This window comes from Palaemon carinicauda, chromosome 41 (genome assembly GCF_036898095.1).
Source record: "Palaemon carinicauda isolate YSFRI2023 chromosome 41, ASM3689809v2, whole genome shotgun sequence".
Taxonomy (NCBI): domain Eukaryota; kingdom Metazoa; phylum Arthropoda; class Malacostraca; order Decapoda; family Palaemonidae; genus Palaemon; species Palaemon carinicauda.
The window spans coordinates 27,590,903-27,611,312 of NC_090765.1; the positions used below are offsets into that span (position 1 = coordinate 27,590,903).

At 32.0% G+C, this 20,410-nt stretch overlaps 1 protein-coding gene across 4 annotated transcripts in view; it reads right to left on the minus strand.

The window, feature by feature from the left end:
* LOC137632468 (NADPH oxidase 4-like) overlaps nucleotides 1–20,410 on the minus strand; it is a 141,272-nt gene that overhangs the window by 95,068 nt on the left and 25,794 nt on the right. Inside the window, exon 1 of one of the 4 annotated variants that reach the window (XM_068364408.1) lies at nucleotides 9,415–9,568. The exons of 2 other annotated variants lie outside the window; for them this stretch is intronic. The gene's annotated coding sequence lies outside the window, so the exon portion shown is untranslated. Of the gene's footprint in view, nucleotides 1–790; nucleotides 815–9,414; nucleotides 9,569–20,410 lie in introns of those variants that run through there. One more of the 4 variants, XM_068364411.1, reaches the window with a different exon arrangement.

Sequence of the window (20,410 nt, forward strand, 5' to 3'; positions counted from 1 at the left end):
GTGAATTATCAATTTCTTTATTAACAACACTCGGATTACCTCACAAACTAACATACAGACGTAGACACCACACGGCTGCGTGTATGAAACAAGAGCGAGTACGAGCGTGCGATTTCTGGGACGCCAAAATACACACACACAAGTCTGCGGCTGAACTAAAGTTATAGAGTAGCCATAAATGGTCATATGTTCTGAATACATCAAGTTCTCCTCTGCCTCTCCTTCGTCATCTCTTCTCTTTCGTCCACGTTTTCTTCGTTTCTCCATTTTCCATTACTCTTCCTCCTTTTCCCCCTCTCGTGTTACTCTCTTAATATGCACTTACTAATCTAATCTAATTTTCAAATTATTTCTATTTTTCCTTTAAACGCTCGTTGCTAATTTCCGATTCTTCAGTATTCATTCTTGCTTTTTCATTTTTTCTTCCATTTCTTAAACTTCATTCCATGTTGTCTAGATCTTCCTCCATCATCATCAAAAAGTACCTTCGTCTCCTAACAAATTTCTGCTTTTATTATATCCTCTAAGTTTCTTCCTCTTATCATGAAAATGTTCCCTTTGTCATAATCCTTTGTTACCTCTGCCGTGCTTCACCATTTCAGGTCTCTCCAGTTCGCTCATGATTTACATTTTCCCAAACATTTCGTTCATCCTTCGATTAAATTACCTTTCCCTGCGCCATCCTCCTATCGCCATCAACTACCATTTCAATTACAATTGAATCCTCTACTATACCTTTTATCATATCAAAATTTCCTTCGTCTCCTATTTATGCTTTGTTCTACAATACCTTCTCAACAGCGTATTCCCCGTCGTCTCGTTTGTCCCAACTCAAGGACCAAGTCGAAGCAGCCGCCTTCCATCACCATCTGAAGGAAATAAACCAAACTGTTTTTTCTTTACGAAATTACGACCTCTCCTAGGAACCGTGACACTCACTGCTTGCGACCCACAGCAAAAACAACCCTGGGGGACTTCAAGACACTTCCGTTGGGTTATAAATGCCGAGGTGGCACGTTCAGGAGGTAGAAACCAGGGGAGCGTCCACTGAAAGGACGCAACTAAGAACTTGTGCATGTAGACGAACTGTACAGATTTAGCTATCTCTGCCTCTCTCTTCTTTAATTCAAACACAATTAACTAACAAGGGTCAGCACGCACGCCCTTTAAGTTTGAGTTGAAAGGAGGGAGGGAGGCTGCATGGGACGGATGGGCCGAAACTAATATGTACCAGGCACCCAAAGAGGGCTTATCAAGGGCTCTAAAGTGCCATATGTAGGCAATTAAGAAGAGGGTCATTTGGAGACCCCCACCCCCACCCCTCGATTCAGTTTCGGCATATTCTCTTTATTCTTTGGTAGTAAGTGATACTGAGATTGAAGTGTCAATCTCATTGTGTACGTGACAAGACTAACGGATGCAGTTGATTCTGGAAATAAAGGAATAAAACAAACAACAAATAGGGAGGTTTTGCATAAAATATTTTCACCACCTTTATATATATATATATATATATATACATATATATATACATATATATATATATATAAATATATATATATATATATATATATATACTACGAGGATTTTCCAGAACTTATATCAATGGTGATAGGTTTTGTGCTATATATTAGTCACGAAAGCCGTGTTTAATAAAGAAAATAACTTTACTTCGAAACAACCATAGAGAGAGAGAGAGAGAGAGAGAGAGAGAGAGAGAGAGAGTATGCGGTTTTTATTCATACATTCCTCCTCACTGGTTATTTGTTCATCCGTACGAATGTCTTCATCCATCAACCTTTTTCTTGTAACTACATCTTCCCAGAGAGAGAGAGAGAGAGAGAGAGAGAGAGAGAGAGAATTTGGCGTCAATGGAAGCCATCACCCTTCAAAGCTATAAAAGTCCTGTGTTCACAGTAACTGTATACAGCAAGAGGACAACACATTAAGGAACAAAACAGACGAATAATACGTTGCATGCATAAACACACTTCACTGCCATGTAATTGGAAAACGTTCCTGTCTAGAACACCCAACATCTAGATGAGAGAATTTAAACCTTTAGAATCTTAAATGAATGAAAATTTGCCATCTCCGAAAAAAACAGTGTTTAGAATTTCATTTCAACGAAGTGCAAATTTATCTATAAAGAGTATTAAAAATAATGACATGACATTTAAATTATCGGAGACATTGCTTGAAGAAGAAAAGTTACTGGTGATGAAATCATGAAACACTTGCGAGCTCATTAAAAAAATATCTGTTTAGATTAAACACACAAATATTAGCATTCTAAAAAGGAATTTATGCATTTCTTTTTTTAGTAATTAATGATCATGAAGGAATTTCCGATTAATTCTGCTTGTGTAATGATTACCCCACTAGCTATACGTCATTATAAGATTGGGATAAATGTGTCACTAAATTGATGAGGGTGACAGCTAACAAAGTAGAGAAATCTAATATTGCCCAGATGAAGTCTTGCTAAGAGATAAGCGCGTTTGCCTAATAAAGAAAGGCTTCTTGTATAACCCTGATGATTACCAGCTGTGCTTTCAGAAATAACTCTTCTGGCTGACTTGAATTTGAATCGAGCAGGAAAAGGCTTAACTTCGAACCAAAACAGCGCTTTTATTGCTGCCCAAACCTGAGTTTCCTAAATTATTTTCAGAACTACGGAGAGAAGTGGTGTGCTTGCGCACGTCTCTCTCTCTCTCTCTCTCTCTCTCTCTGTATATATATATATATATATATATATATATAGATAATGTATTTATACGTAAATATTTAAAATATACATATATTGTACGCATACATGGGTGTATATTTATATATATATATATATATATATACATACATGCATACATAAATATAAATATACATATATATGTATACACTGTATATATATATATATATATGTATACACACAAATTTACATATATGCAATAAACCACATGATAAAATAAAAATAGTTATAGGATCCTGACCGATTTTGCCTTTGACTCTATCTAGAGAACCGATATATCGAATGAGATTTTTGCAATATATATATATATATATATATATATATATATACAGTTAGATTAGGAACATACATACGAACATTTGCAGAACAAAACATCAGAAAAAGAAAAAACCGTACTTCTCTTTCCGACAATACCCCCAAGTACTTTGTGGGCGGAGCTCATTTCACATTTACGAGGAAGGTGCGTCTCGAATGATTGGTCAAATATCCAGGTGTTTCTAGAACTTCAGATAGTTAACTATATACTAATTTGAGTTTTTATATATATATATACTGTATATATATATATATATATATATATATTTAGATGTATGTATGTATGTATATATATATATATATATATACATACATACATACATACATACATACATCTAAATATATATATATATATATATATATATAATAATATATGTATGTGTGCGTGTGTGTATGTGTATGTGTATATATATATATATATATATACATATACATACATACATACATACATACATATATATATATATATATATATATTCATATATAGAAACCCCTTTTCTTTTAAAAGGGGAGAAATCATCCAGTCCAATATTTCACTCGACTCTTACAGACCTAAACCAAACGAATTATGGAAGGAATAATTTAATCTAGGTGATAAAACAAATCAGATAAAAAAAATTTTAAAAATAAAAAATAAAATTTTATCAGAAAGTTTTGCTTCTTGAAAACGTTAAATATATATAAAAAAGAAACTATATATGATAAAATGTCAAGACAGTTTACTAACTATAACAAACTTCTTTCTTTTCCGAAAAGGCTGTATTTGCATAGAACACATTTATTGTTAAAATCGCATCACACTAACTGCACTTGGTAACTATGTCATGTGGTGCGCACATTAAAATCCCATTGGTCAATCTCATATGACCAATAAAAATCTTGCTAAAATTACTTCAGTTATTTTGCCTGTCTGGTCTGATAATCAAAGTGGGTTACATGTCTTTCAATTTATTATTTTCCGATTCATTATCCCAAATATTTTGCCATTTCGTTACTATCAAATGTTTCATTGATGTTACATAATTATTAAGGGGAAGCTTACTGTAATAGTAAAATACTTATACATAAAAATATACATATATATGTATGTTAGCAGATAAGAAAAGACTAATATCACACAGAAACAGGCAGACAATATGAGAGCACAATTCCTAAGATAAAAAACCGGGTGTCACCAAGGTCTGTTTAAAGAATAAAAATTTCTTGAAGCTTCACGATCCATTTGTATATAAATGCAACGAGTTTTTACATCCCATGTCCAATATTTGAATCATTATTAAAACTTTATTTTATAAAGCTGGATTCCATGATATTACCTTCTAATTAATTACTAGAAATAGCCATTCTTTTTTTTTTTTTTTTTTTTTTTTGCACTTTGCTTACGCAGCTCATTTCGCTTTTCGATGAATTACATGGATATATAAAGAGCCTTTAAGTCCATACAAACAGCAGAAATAAGATAACTACACAGCTTGGTATTAATAAAAGAGTTTAAAGGTTAAAGGTGAGTGCTGAGGCAAGAGTCAGGCCATTGCACTTTCCATACATTATCCTGACCTCCAACTATATATGTATGTGGTCAGCGTGAAATTCAAGCCCCACCCATTAATATTATTATTATTATTATCATTATTATTATTATTATTATTGTTGTTGTTGTTGTTACAAACTCGACTCTTACATAGCTGGGCCAATTAACATCCGGAATAAAATTATTTTGTACTGATGTTAAATAAATGAATAAAATAAAATATATTCTAAATATAATGGATATAAGGTGAATAATGAGGTAAAAATATGTGATGAGTAGAAATCTAAATCTTGTCTATAAAACCAATGTTTCTTTAAATATATATATAATATGTGTGTGCGTGTATATATATAATCAAAATCATATAAAGAGGGAATTTCTCTGAGTCTGATAAAATGTCCATAAAACTTTTCCTGCCATTACATAAATACTCTCTCTCTCTCTTCTCTCTCTCTTCTCTCTCTCTCTCTCTCTCTCTATTGAAAACTTTACAATTGCTAAAATTATTTTGTATGGTTAAAAAAGTGTCACACTCGCTGCACTGGAAACTAATTCATGAGGTATACACATTAAAAATCCAAGCGTCAATTTAGTATGACCTATACGTTACCTAGCTAAAATTACATCAGTTCTTCTTTTGATTTGATTTGAGGAGTGCCATCGAGAAACAATTGGATTTATTTGTTTTAATCTATTAGTATTAGATTCATTACTCCAACGAGTTTGTCATGTTAATGATGTGAAATTTTTTTATGATGGTAATTTAATATCTTCCACCCAACCTATGACCAAGAACCACTAGTCAATGGCTGCTGATGACTCCATAGGTAATCGAGAAACATCAATGATATGAAACTTCATTAACATAAAACTGTCTTAGATTCGATTGTGGCGGGAAGGGAGACATGAAGAATGAACGCAAAACCGACAGCCATATTCCAAAGATGGGAAAATATGCCCAAATTGAATATTTAATAGCGATTTGAAATAAAAAATGTGATCACTCCAGGAATTAAGAAGTAACTTGGGCTTTCAAAATATTGATAAGTATTGATATATGTACAAGGCTCAACAGACATTTCCTCAAAACTAAAGAGAAAATAGGATACAATAAAATGTCACTAGGGTATGGTGCTATCCGAAATTGAGTGTCACATGTAGATGAGCTAAGAGGCAAGAAATAATAATAATAATAATAAAAAAAAAAGTGTTGAATCATCAAAAAAAAAATATGTATACGAGAGGAAATAGATTGTAAAAAACATCATTGACAAAAAAGGAAGAAAAAGAGCAAGTGAAAGAACAGAACCCAGATGAACACCACTAGAGATGGGGAGGGAGGGGAACAGATGTTATATATACGCTGTCAAAACATACTATATCAAACGATTGAATAAAAAAAAAGACCTAGAAATAAGATTATAGAGAGAAAAGAAATGAAACAAAAACACATAGCGTTGCCTAACAAAAAATTACGTCAGGCTCCATCAAATGCCTTGCATACGTCAAGGGAGACGACGAACGAGTCTCTGAAGTGCTATGGAGATGACCAAACATCAGTGAGAAAGGAAAGGTCGCCAGTAAATTATACTGGTGATCCCAAAGGAGTTGGATCCAGGCGGTGCAGTTAAATGATTTATGAGTAAAGTTTCGAATAGTTAGGTGATAGTTAAACTTAAGGCAACAAGACTGTATGGAAGGAATCGGCTGGACTTCATCATCGTCTTTCCATTAGTAATGATAAATGCAGGATCTAACAATGAGCGGAAACAAATACACTGCAGCAATGTGCAGTTGTTAGTATATATACTTTATAGGATATTTGGTAACATAATATTAGGTACAATTAAAATAATCACAATAACGAAATTCTATATCTGATTTTGGCATTCAATACTTTGAGTTTATTGCTTACAAAAATGCTGAACATGTATGATACTAAAATTATTTTTGCTTTTATATATAGCAATCTACGTACTTTGTATCTTTTTTCTTTTTTTCAGACAATTTCCTTATTTCGATAAATTATTCACAACAGAATTCTCTTTTACGCAACCTGCCTAACAAACAAGCAAACACCTAACAAAAATAGTCGACAATCAAATTTCCAGGAGCCTTCAAATGAAGAAACCTTTCCATATGAAACTAAATTAAGGTAAAATTCTTCAAACATCCAGGCCACAGTCTGAAGTGGGCTTTTGTGGAAGAGAAATTTTTTTCACTGACAAAGTACAGTATTTTGCAGTACTTTCAGTTGCAAATCCCACTCATGATTAGAAACTGGCTATTTCCTTGTAATACAGTATCTAAAAACTGACAATAGTACAAGATATCTCAAAAGATGATCATTATTAGTTACTTTCTTAATCGGTCTAAATTCTTTAAAACCCTTTCACCTTTATTCCCAATGAGAACGGCATGAAGCTTCTTGAAAATTTACTTTTACTTGAATTACCCACATTAATCCAACAAAGTGCAGCTGTGGGAAAACACTGCACTTGCTCTACCTTACATAGCATTTGAGGTTTACAACAACTTTTAACCAACCATATTGGAATTATAGTTAATTACCTTCTAGAAGCAATGAACTGGTAAGCCATGCTTTTCTTTTGAAACTCAGGTCAACCCACGACTGCCCTCGAATTTTCTAGAAATCTAATTTTTGAGTATCCCAACAAACAAGATTAGAGAAGTTCTGAACGTAAATAATTCAAGATTGTTTAAAAAAATATAGGATCAGTGGTACTTATCAAGAGATAAATATATAAAATGTAATTGTTAGTGTGACAGATCTCTCACACTGAGAGGCTCTAAAACAAAAGCTAATGATGATGCACTGTTCTTTAGAGAAGAACATAAGAACTGTATGTAGTGAAGAGGACTACATAAACTAAAGCGCACAACTGATATTGCAATTACATTCTTAAATTACGTGGACTCGATTACATCGGATTTTATTTTAAAATTTAATCTATAGATACCCATGACTGCTGTGTGGTCAAAATGATGTCTCCCACAAAACGGTATTCTATGATGCAATAATAAGAAATATAAATAGCTCAAACGTATAAAATATGCATTCCCATGTGGAAGTATATCAACATATCGAAATAAAAAAGAATATGTAGTGGACCATCACACACACACACACACACACACACACACACACACACACACACTATATATATATATATATATATATATATATATATATATATATATATATATATATATAATATATATATATATATATATATATATATATATATATATATATATATAATATATATATATATATATATATATACATATATATATATATATATATATATATATATTATATATATACATATATATATATTTATATGTATACATATACATATACATATATACATATATATATATATATATATATATATTGGTATAATCTATACATATACTCATATATCACCATTCTCATATCAAAAGGACCAACAACTCATATAACTTTTAAGAAAACTTATGATTTCATCTCAGAGCAAACTAAAGAGCAAATGGAGCCCTTTTCTGTGACGAAGGGGATGATGTAACAGAACAAACAAACGCTAGGAGACTAACACACTAACACAGAGATCGAGGCAGAGCGAAAATCGTTTCTCGGCAACATATGGGTGGAGAAAGATGGGATTCGTACACTAATAAACAATCCCTTACTTGGATATTATAGCAGACATTCACACACATGAGCCAGTGTATGTTAGTTCGTATGCTTACATATCACATACCGGCTAAGAACTTGCACGTATAAAGAACTATAAACTAAAACAAAAAACAATCAATGATACATTATAAGTAAAATTAAAACTATAATAATAAAAGCAAAACGATGGTAGGGACAACCACTTTTAAATCTGAAATTAAAGTCGCTATGGCAACCGATCTTTTAGCACTAATTACTGTCTTTACTGGATCACCCACATAATAATCCTTATTAACAATGACTTACTGACTTTCCAGCCTAAAAAAAAAAAAAAAAAAATAACAATACCATAACAAAGAGAATCGAAGCTTACAATGATGGGTGACAGCTCTACTTTTCGTCACTATGTAAATATTTTACACCTGCCTATTTATAATGCACTATATGTATATATCTATCTATCTATCTATCTATCTATATATATATATATATATATATATATATATATATATATATATATATATATATATATATATATATATATATATATATACTAATCATAATCCTAGCTTCAAACCACTAAGGGAAAATCTCAGCTGATTATAAGAAATTATTTAAAAAATCGTAATCTAAACACCATCATAACTCCTCATCGTGGAGATGGGTCGTTAGACTTGTTACTCGAGTACAAGGGGATGCTACGGATATCGTAAGTACTTCAAGGGTGACCTGAGAGAGAGAGAGAGAGAGAGAGAGAGAGAGAGAGAGAGAGAGAGAGAGAGAGAGAGAGAGAGAATACAAAATGCTTTATGTCAATTTCATTTCTGGTATAAAGTTCAAAAACGTTCCCTTGAGTAAACAAAGATTAAATGTGACAATATAATGCGGCATTGTGTGACAGTTCAGTAAAAAAAATGTCATTCTAACCCCCATATCAAGAATGAACAGCAAAACCATACAATTAGAGATGAACAGTACTTGTTTGAACCTTTCTAGAAGCAGACCTTAAGAACGCCTTTGTCTGAAAGTAGAAGTCCAAGGGTAAACGCCCTTAAAAGGCATTAAAATGAACGAACTGTCGGCAAAACCCGCAAAAATATGAATTAGACCCAACACTGAAACACAACTCACAAAGAAACCAACCGTCGTCAGCAGTAAGAAGTCCCTCACACAGACAGAGCAGACTGTGATCCTGACATCACTCCAGGCCAAAAAACCTCTAACCAATGTCTTGAAAGCTAAGGCGATGTCCTCACTCCTCCCCAGACGATGTGCGAGCAGGGATTTGGGGAATGGGGAGGATGCTGGCCTGGGTACTGACAGGGAGTGGTAATCACCAGGAATATCAACCGGCAGCGACATCTTGTAACGTCTTCTTACACTTCCTATGTACCTAATAACTGTATTGCAATTACACTCACACGGTAGTAATTGAAGTTGTTTACATTTTCATAAAGGAAATACCTTCTGATATGACGTTAATCAATCTCTCGAGCAATGTTACAGCATCGAGAAATGAAACGCAGATCTTTTGTTGAGATCCATGAGCGTGGGTATGGCTACAGACACCGCCTCGGGGCAACAGATGCCTATAAATTTGTTTTTTACATTTCCATTTTAAATAACACGAATTACCCATGCTATTTTCTACTCCTTTCAAAAAATGGTATCTAATGACAACCTGGTATTATCAAACAACTAATGTATCTCTATATTAGGATGAAATGAACGTGCAGACAGGTTTATGAAATGCGATATGGACGAAAAGATATAAATCACTACATGGCTACTCTACACAGCTGTTCTTTGACAAGCAGCAATATGTGCCAGTCAAATCAAATAATGATTACAATACACGTTTGATTAAGTAATAATATACTCATTTCTGAATTACTTCTAGTATAAATCTATTAATTTCCAGAATTATTTGAAGGACTACCAAATAATATGAAGAAATAAAAGTCTACAAATGAGACTCATCATGTGTACTATAGCTTGGGAAAGGCGATGGTGATGTTACGTGCGTAAGTTTGTTTCAAGACCCATAAATGCACCTGCGTGTGCATACGCACGTAATAGGATAAGGTCCAGGGACGTTTGCTTAGGCTATTCTAGAATCTAGAATATGACTTTGCAACGCTTTTCATATCTATTGCATTTCTAATTTCAACATTACCCACAACACTTATTACTAAATAGACCGCGTCAAACCGGTCAGGGATTGTAGAGTAAGTCAAGGTCGGTAGTAATTGTGACTCCTAACCCACCTACTCATAATGTGACCTTTATATCCCCCCCCAATACATCCTCTCCTTCAACAACAACAAATCAAGTTATTATATATATATATATATATATATATATATATATATATATATATATATATATATGTATATATATATATGTATATATATATATATATATATATATATATATATATATGTGTGTGTGTATATATATATATATATATATATATATATGTGTACAGTTATATATATATATATATATATATATATATATATATATGTGTGCGTGTGTGTGTGTGTGTGTCATGGCATGAAAATGAAACAATCTCCAACAGATTTGGTATATTTAAGAACAAAGTCCTCAGGAGAATATTGGGAGTTAGATGGCAGGACAGGATTAGCCTACAAATGAAACTATAAGAGAGAATATTCGAGTGCCATATACGGATGAGATCATGGCGAGTGGTAGATGGAGATGGTTTGGCCATGCTCTTCGCACTCCCCAAGAGAGTTTAGTTCACCAAACGTTCAGCTGGGCTCCACAAGGCACTTGAAGAGCTGAAAGACCACGCCTACGTGGCTGAGGACTATGAAGCATTAAGTAGATGATGATTGGGGAAGGATTGAATTGAAAGATCAAGACAAGAGACAATTGGCGAAATTTAACCGAGGCTCTTTGCGTGAATAGACGTAGGATATATATGTATATGTATATATATATATATATATATATATATATATATATATATATATATATATATATATATATATACACGTGTATGTGTATATATGCTACATGCATGAACACACGAGAGGGGGTAAATATGCCCCTCCAAAGGTAAGATGCAAGAAAAAAGAAAGACAGTAGGTTATGAAAGAAAGGTAGTGGGGTAAAAGCAGGAGATTGGAAGAGATCTGAATTAATAGCGCTAATGGTAATCATACTTGCCACTTTATAGATGCCAGCCCTGTAACAGAATCTTCACAACTCTCTCTGATGTGGCCCCTGGGCTTATAGCATCTGACTTTTCCAACTGGGGTTGTAGCTAAACAGTAATAATAATAATAATAATAATAATAATAATAATAATAATAATAATAATAATAATAATAATAATAATAATAATAATATTAAAATGTTACCAACCCTTAGTGTGTACTTTCTAATACTACAAAACCTTTGAATGTTACAAAATACTGAGTCTTGTTTTTTCCCCTATTATGCTATGGCGATGTTGAAAGAAATATGGCTATTTTGGCTAATTTTAAATAAAATACTATACATCACCACTTAGTGAATCTTTTTATACTGACATTCTAAATAGCTCTTGAATTAGATGAACACAATTAGGACAAGAGAGATGCTGATAATAAATAATTTAAAAAATAACTTCATACCTATCAAAATTTATAAAACTAGGATACGTAAAATATAAATTTGTTCACCTTTCTTTTGTTTCAGACGTAAACTAGGCACTGACAAATTTTACATCATCCACGCAGCTATTCTGAACAGCTGACGTGTTAGACGGGGAAGTCTAAAATTTTGAGTATTATTACTTGTGACATACAGATTTACGCTAAAATATGTTTATTATTTGTGATAGACACATCTATAATAGCGTTTTGATAAAAATATGCATATTGGGTGGTTAAAATTGTTAATTATACGTGGTAGGTTAGTCTAAATTTCGGTACTCTTGGATTTTTAGAGTAAAATCATAAATTCACATCCTAAATAACTTTTATTAATTTAAGAACTAGCATTTATTAAATGCTAGCTAGCATACATAAAAGTAGGTCTGAATTAATCAAGCAGCCTAGATTGTTTATAATATAAATTCGGTTAATTTAGGGAGTCAGGCAATCCAACTAGATTTGTCCCCAAATAAAAATTTTCTATATAATCTATAAAACTTTAACAAAACAAGAGGAAGAGAAACAAGACATAATAGCGTGCCCGAGTGTACCCTCGAGCAAGAGAACTCTAACCCTAAATAGTGGAAGACCATGGTATAGAGGGTATGGCACTACCCAAGACTAGAGAACAATGGTTTGATTTTGGAGTGTCCTTCTCCAAGAAGAGCTGCTTACCATAGCTAAAGAGGTATACTATTAGAAAAGTTTGAAACTCAAAATGCACAGTTATATTTGGCATACACTGACCTAGAAAATAATAATGATGAAATCAATAAATGTAGAGGTAGTTGAAGATGTCTGGTGTAAAAATAATTGACGAGTGTAACTAAGAGTTTGTTATGATGGTTGTAAAGCCTCTGTTAGATTGATTGATTGATTGATTTGAGTTTTTTTCTGGAATCCTGACATCGAAGGTCATTGACGTTAGAATATGTAAGGAAATGGATTGATGCAGTATGAAAGTGGGTCTGGATGGTGGGTATCTTTGTGGATGAAAGAAATCAATTTTTTTTTAAAAAATATGAATGAAGTGTAAAGCAATGAATCTTTCTAGTAACTGAAGAATTATTTTTAAAGTTTGCACGAGGAGAGTCGATTAAATGTGAAGCATCACCATCGCACCGTCATTGTATGACTGTCATATTAAACATTTCTAAGCCTAAAAACATTGATAAACAAGACAGGCATCAATTTCTGGAGAGAGAGAGAGAGAGAGAGAGAGAGAGAGAGAGAGAGAGAGAGAGAGAGAGAGAGAGAGAGAGAGAGAGAGAGAAATATTCATATTGAGAGACATGTTATCTCAAATTTCAATGGTTACCTTTAAGTATAACATGGCCTTAAGGAAACATATACTGAAAACAAAACTCTCAGAGTTTAGTCTGCCCTAGTACATCAATATCGCCATATAATTCAAATTTCATCCTTGAATTAAATGGGTATAATTTCATTGAACACTGTCAGTACTTCTTCAAGACGGGATCTGAAATATCACTGAAGAAAAGCTGATATCTTAAAATGAAAGAAGACTACAGTAAAGACTGAATTAGCAGTTGTGAAGAAGAAACCCTTCAAGAGAGAAGGATTTGTGTCAAGCATTGTGGAAAGTTTTATGATGTCACGTGAGACGAAACAATGCCAACAGGTTCCATCTATTAAATAATCAGATATATTTAAAACTGTATACCACAGATGTCGATACAGAGGATAAAAATTTGACATTTGCATTTTATGTAGATTAAAAAAATATTGTAGTGCGTCATTTAAAAGAAAAGCCATGATATATAAGGATTAGGGAAATTTAAGTTATATTCAGGATTGGAATAAAAGTATACAAATATCAGAAAAGCAAGAAAAGTGTATTATGAAAATATGTTACTGAGGTTCTTATACGCATATAAATCACACAAAAAAAAAAAAAAAAAAAAAAAAAAAAAAAAAAAAAAAAAAAAAAAAAAGGAACACGACTGAAAAGTATACAAATATCAGAAAAGCAAGAAAAGTGTATTATGAAAATATGTTACTGAGGTTCTTATACGCATATAAATCACACACAAAAAAAAAAAAAAAAAAAAAAAAAAAAAAAAAAAAAAAAAAAAAAAAAAAAAACGGGAACACGGCGGAATTACCAGCATAAATATTATTATGAATAGTAGACCGCTTAACATAAATTATACGATACTAGGTATACACTTGGCGGCAAATTACAGATTAAGAGTGTGATCATTAAGAAAAATATATTATGATTTTCTCGATTACTTTCACGCCCAAGCTTTAAAACCTTGTATAAAGTATTATTCAACTACAATCTAAATACGATTTCTATACAATTTCTAAGTTAGAATTTCGTTAACAAAGCAAGTTTTGACACAAATCCATTCAAACTATCACATAATATTTTGAGATATGTTAAATAACTGCACATGATTCGATTCAAATAATAAGAAAAACGTAAATACACAAGCATACGGTATACATACTTTATTTCTGATGAAGTACATAAAACCCTTGATCTGCATTTACTTTAAATATTCGCATGGCCTCTCATACGAAAAAAAAACTTTAAATATTCGCATGGCCTCTCATACGAAAAAAAAACTTTAAATATTCGCATGGCCTCTCATACGAAAAAAAAAACTTTAAATATTCGCATGGCTTCTCATACGAAAAAAAAACTTTAAATATTCGCATGGCCTCTCATACGAAAAAAAAAAACTTTAAATATTCGCATGGCCTCTCATACGAAAAATAAACTTTAAATATTCGCATGGCCTCTCATACGAAAAAAAAACTTTAAATATTCGCATGGCCTCTCATACGAAAAAAAACTTTGAATATTCGCATGGCCTCTCATACGAAAAAAAAACTTTAAACATTTGCATGGCCTCTCATACGAAAAAAAAACTTTGAATATTCGCATGGCCTCTCATACGAAAAAGAAAACTTTAAATATTCGCATGGCCTCTCATACGAAAAAAAAACTTTAAATATTCGCATGGCCTCTCATACGAAAAAAAAAACTTTAGATATTCGCAAGGCCTCTCATACGAAAAAAAAAACTTTAAATATTCGCATGGCCTCTCATACGAAAAAAAAACTTTAAATATTCGCATGGCCTCTCATACGAAAAAAAAAAACTTTAGATATTCGCAAGGCCTCTCATACGAAAAAAAAAACTTTAAATATTCGCATGGCCTCTCATACGAAAAAAAAACTTCAAATATTCGCATGGCCTCTCATACGAAAAAAAAACTTTAAATATTCGCATGGCCTCTTATACGAAAAAGAAAACTTTAAATATTCGCATGGCCTCTCATACGAAAAAGAAAACTTTAAATATTCGCATGGCCTCTCATACGAAAAAAAAAACTTTAAATATTCGCATGGCCTCTCATACGAAAAAAAAAAACTTTAAATATTCGCATGGCCTCTCATACGAAAAAAAAAAAACTTTAAATATTCGCATGGCCTCTCATACGAAAAAAAAGCTTTAAATATTCGCATGGCCTCTCATACGAAAAAAAAAGACTTTAAATATTCGCATGGCCTCTCATACGAAAAAAAAAACTTTAAATATTCGCATGGCCTCTCATACGAAAAAAAAACTTTAAATATTCGCATGGCCTCTCATACGAAAAAAAAACTTTGAATATTCGCATGGCCTCTCATACGAAAAAAAAACTTTAAATATTCGCATGGCCTCTCATACGAAAAAAAAACTTTAAACATTTGCATGGCCTCTCATACGAAAAAAAAACTTTGAATATTCGCATGGCCTCTCATACGAAAAAGAAAACTTTAAATATTCGCATGGCCTCTCATACGAAAAAGAAAACTTTAAATATTCGCATGGCCTCTCATACGAAAAAAAAACTTTAAATATTCGCATGGCCTCTCATACGAAAAAAAAAAACTTTAGATATTCGCAAGGCCTCTCATACGAAAAAAAACTTTAAATATTCGCATGGCCTCTCATACGAAAAAAAAACTTTAAATATTCGCATGGCCTCTCATACGAAAAAAAAAAACTTTAGATATTCGCAAGGCCTCTCATACGAAAAAAAAAACTTTAAATATTCGCATGGCCTCTCATACGAAAAAAAAACTTCAAATATTCGCATGGCCTCTCATACGAAAAAAAAACTTTAAATATTCGCATGGCCTCTTATACGAAAAAGAAAACTTTAAATATTCGCATGGCCTCTCATACGAAAAAGAAAACTTTAAATATTCGCATGGCCTCTCATACGAAAAAAAAAAACTTTAAATATTCGCATGGCCTCTCATACGAAAAAAAAAAACTTTAAATATTCGCATGGCCTCTCATACGAAAAAAAAAACTTTAAATATTCGCATGGCCTCTCATACGAAAAAAAAGCTTTAAATATTCGCATGGCCTCTCATACGAAAAAAAACTTTAAATATTCGCATGGCCTCTCATACGAAAAAAAAAAGCTTTAAATATTCGCATGGCCTCTCATATGAAAAAAAAAAACTTTAAATATTCGCATGGCCTCTCATACGAAAAAAAAGCTTTAAATATTCGCATGGCCTCTCATACGAAAAAAAAAAACTTTAAATATTCGCATGGCCTCTCATACGAAAAAAAAAACTTTAAATATTCTCATGGTCTCTCATACGAAAAAAAAAAACTTTAAATATTCGCATGGCCTCTCATACGAAAAAAAAACTTTAAATATTCGCATGGCCTCTCATACGAAAAAAAAAAACTTTAAATATTCGCATGGCCTCTCATACGAAAAAAAAACTTTAAACATTTGCATGGCCTCTCATACGAAAAAAAAAACTCTAAATATTCGCATGGCCTCTCATACGAAAAAAAACTTTAAATATTCGCATGGCCTCTCATACGAAAAAAAAACTTTAAATATTCGCATGGCCTCTCATACGAAAAAAAACTTTAAATATTCGCATGACCTCTCATACGAAAAAAAAACTTTAAATATTCGCATGGCCTCTCATACAAAAAAAAAACTTTAAACATTTGCATGGCCTCTCATACGAAAAAAAAAACTCTAAATATTCGCATGGCCTCTCATACGAAAAAAAAACTTTAAATATTCGCATGGCCTCTCATACGAAAAAAAAAACTTTAAATATTCGCATGGCCTCTAATACAAAAAAAAACTTTAAACATTTGAATGGCCTCTCATACGAAAAAAAAAACTTTAAATATTCGCATGGCCTCTCATACGAAAAAAAAAACTTTAAATATTCGCATGGCCTCTCATACGAAAAAAAAAACTTTAAATATTCGCATGGCCTCTCATACGAAAAAAAAAACTTTAAATATTCGCATGGCCTCTCATACGAAAAAAAAACTTTAAATATTCGCATGGCCTCTCATACGAAAAAAAAAAACTTTAGATATTCGCAAGGCCTCTCATACGAAAAAAAAAACTTTAAATATTCGCATGGCCTCTCATACGAAAAAAAAACTTTAAATATTCGCATGGCCTCTCATACGAAAAAAAAAAACTTTAAATATTCGCATGGCCTCTCATACGAAAAAAAAAAACTTTAAATATTCGCATGGCCTCTCATACGAAAAAAAAACTTTAAATATTCGCATGGCCTCTCATACGAAAAAAAAAAACTTTAAATATTCGCATGGCCTCTCATACGAAAAAAAAAAACTTTAAATATTCGCATGGCCTCTCATACGAAAAAAATACTTTAAATATTTGCATGGCCTCTCATACAAAAAAAAAAAAAACTTTAAATATTCGCATGGCCTCTCATACGAAAAAAAAAACTTTAAATATTCGCATGGCCTCTCATACGAAAAAAAAAACTTTAAATATTCGCATGGCCTCTCATACGAAAAAAAAACTTTAAATATTCGCATGGCCTCTCATACGAAAAAAAAAAACTTTAAATATTCGCATGGCCTCTCATACGAAAAAAAAACTTTAAATATTCGCATGGCCTCTCATACGAAAAAAAAAAACTTTAAATATTCGCATGGCCTCTCATACGAAAAAAAAACTTTAAACATTTGCATGGCCTCTCATACGAAAAAAAAAACTCTAAATATTCGCATGGCCTCTCATACGAAAAAAAAACTTTAAATATTCGCATGGCCTCTCATACGAAAAAAAAACTTTAAATATTCGCATGGCCTCTCATACGAAAAAAAACTTTAAATATTCGCATGGCCTCTCATACGAAAAAAAAACTTTAAATATTCGCATGGCCTCTCATACAAAAAAAAAACTTTAAACATTTGCATGGCCTCTCATACGAAAAAAAAAACTCTAAATATTCGCATGGCCTCTCATACGAAAAAAAAAAACTTTAAATATTCGCATGGCCTCTCATACGAAAAAAAAACTTTAAATATTCGCATGGCCTCTCATACGAAAAAAAAAAACTTTAAATATTCGCATGGCCTCTAATACAAAAAAAAACTTTAAACATTTGAATGGCCTCTCATACGAAAAAAAAAAACTTTAAATATTCGCATGGCCTCTCATACGAAAAAAAAAACTTTAAATATTCGCATGGCCTCTCATACGAAAAAAAAAAACTTTAAATATTCGCATGGCCTCTCATACGAAAAAAATACTTTAAATATTTGCATGGCCTCTCATACAAAAAAAAAAAAAAAACTTTAAATATTCGCATGGCCTCTCATACGAAAAAAAAAACTTTAAATATTCGCATGGCCTCTCATACGAAAAAAAAAACTTTAAATATTCGCATGGCCTCTCATACGAAAAAAAACTTTAAATATTCGCATGGCCTCTCATACGAAAAAAAAACTTTAAATATTCCCATGGCCTCTCATACGAAAAAAAAACTTTAAATATTCGCATGGCCTCTCATACGAAAAAAAAAACTTTAAATATTCCCATGGCCTCTCATACGAAAAAAAAAACTTTAAATATTAGCATGGCCTCTCATACGAAAAAAAACTTTAAATATTCGCATGGCCTCTCATACGAAAAAAAAAAACTTTAAATATTCGCATGGCCTCTCATACGAAAAAAAAAACTTTAAATATTAGCATGGCCTCTCATACGAAAAAAAAAACTTTAAATATTAGCATGGCCTCTCATACGAAAAAAAAAACTTTAAATATTAGCATGGCCTCTCATACGAAAAAAAACTTTAAATATTCGCATGGCCTCTCATACGAAAAAAAAAAAACTTTAAATATTCGCATGGCCTCTCATACGAAAAAAAAAACTTTAAATATTAGCATGGCCTCTCATACGAAAAAAAAAACTTTAAATATTAGCATGGCCTCTCATACGAAAAAAAACTTTAAATATTCGCATGGCCTCTCATACGAAAAAAAAAAAACTTTAAATATTCGCATGGCCTCTCATACGAAAAAAAAAACTTTAAATATTAGCATGGCCTCTCATACGAAAAAAAACTTTAAATATTCGCATGGCCTCTCATACGAAAAAAAAAAAACTTTAAATATTCGCATGGCCTCTCATACGAAAAAAAAAAAACTTTAAATATTCGCATGGCCTCTCATACGAAAAAAAAAAAACTTTAAATATTCGCATGGCCTCTCATACGAAAAAAAAAACTTTAAATATTCCCATGGCCTCTCATACGAAAAAAAAAATTTAAATATTAGCATGGCCTCTCATACGAAAAAAAACTTTAAATATTCGCATGGCCTCTCATAGGAAAAAAAAAAAACTTTAAATATTCGCATGGCCTCTCATAGGAAAAAAAAGAACATTTGATCCAATAAAATTTCAGATGTGAAAATAAAGAAGCAAAATCCTTTTATTGCTACGTAGTTAAAAGCGCAAAAGCCGGTGCCAATAAGAGCCCCCTCCACCTTGTTGATAAAAGGATTTGGACTCCAACTCCTTGTTTGGATCGAAGGCTTTAAAACTGACGATCCTCGATAGGGCTCAATCAGGGATTATACGACCCTAAGGGTCGTCATGATCGATGCCTTTTATTCTGTGATTTGACACATTTCTACATTGCGTTTACCATTGCTAAATATTATTTATTATTAATTAATAACGCCTATAACGACGTGTAACGCAAGGAGCCTCAATCAGATTCATCCAACCATCCCTATTAGATACAATTAATACAGTTAATTAAATTAATTAAAAGTGAGAACATATTATTCGTGTTAAATACATCATGCATGCATAGGATATATACAATTACAAATTTAAAGTAAAACAGAGATACAGTCCCTCTACACATTTGAAATATCAAATACAGTTACGTAAGGCAACATACATTACGGTTATCATAATTATTCATTAAGTTCTCATATTCATGAAATGAGAGCTTAAATACAAAAGTTTTTCAGGCAATCTTCCACAGTAAAGAATTTGTAAGAGAAAAACCTTATTAAGGAAAATGTTTACATAATAAACAAAGTGGTGAACTAACGTACAAGTAAATATGTAGATAAAACATATTTGAAAATGCGAAAAAAATTAAGGCAATTCGATAATACAATC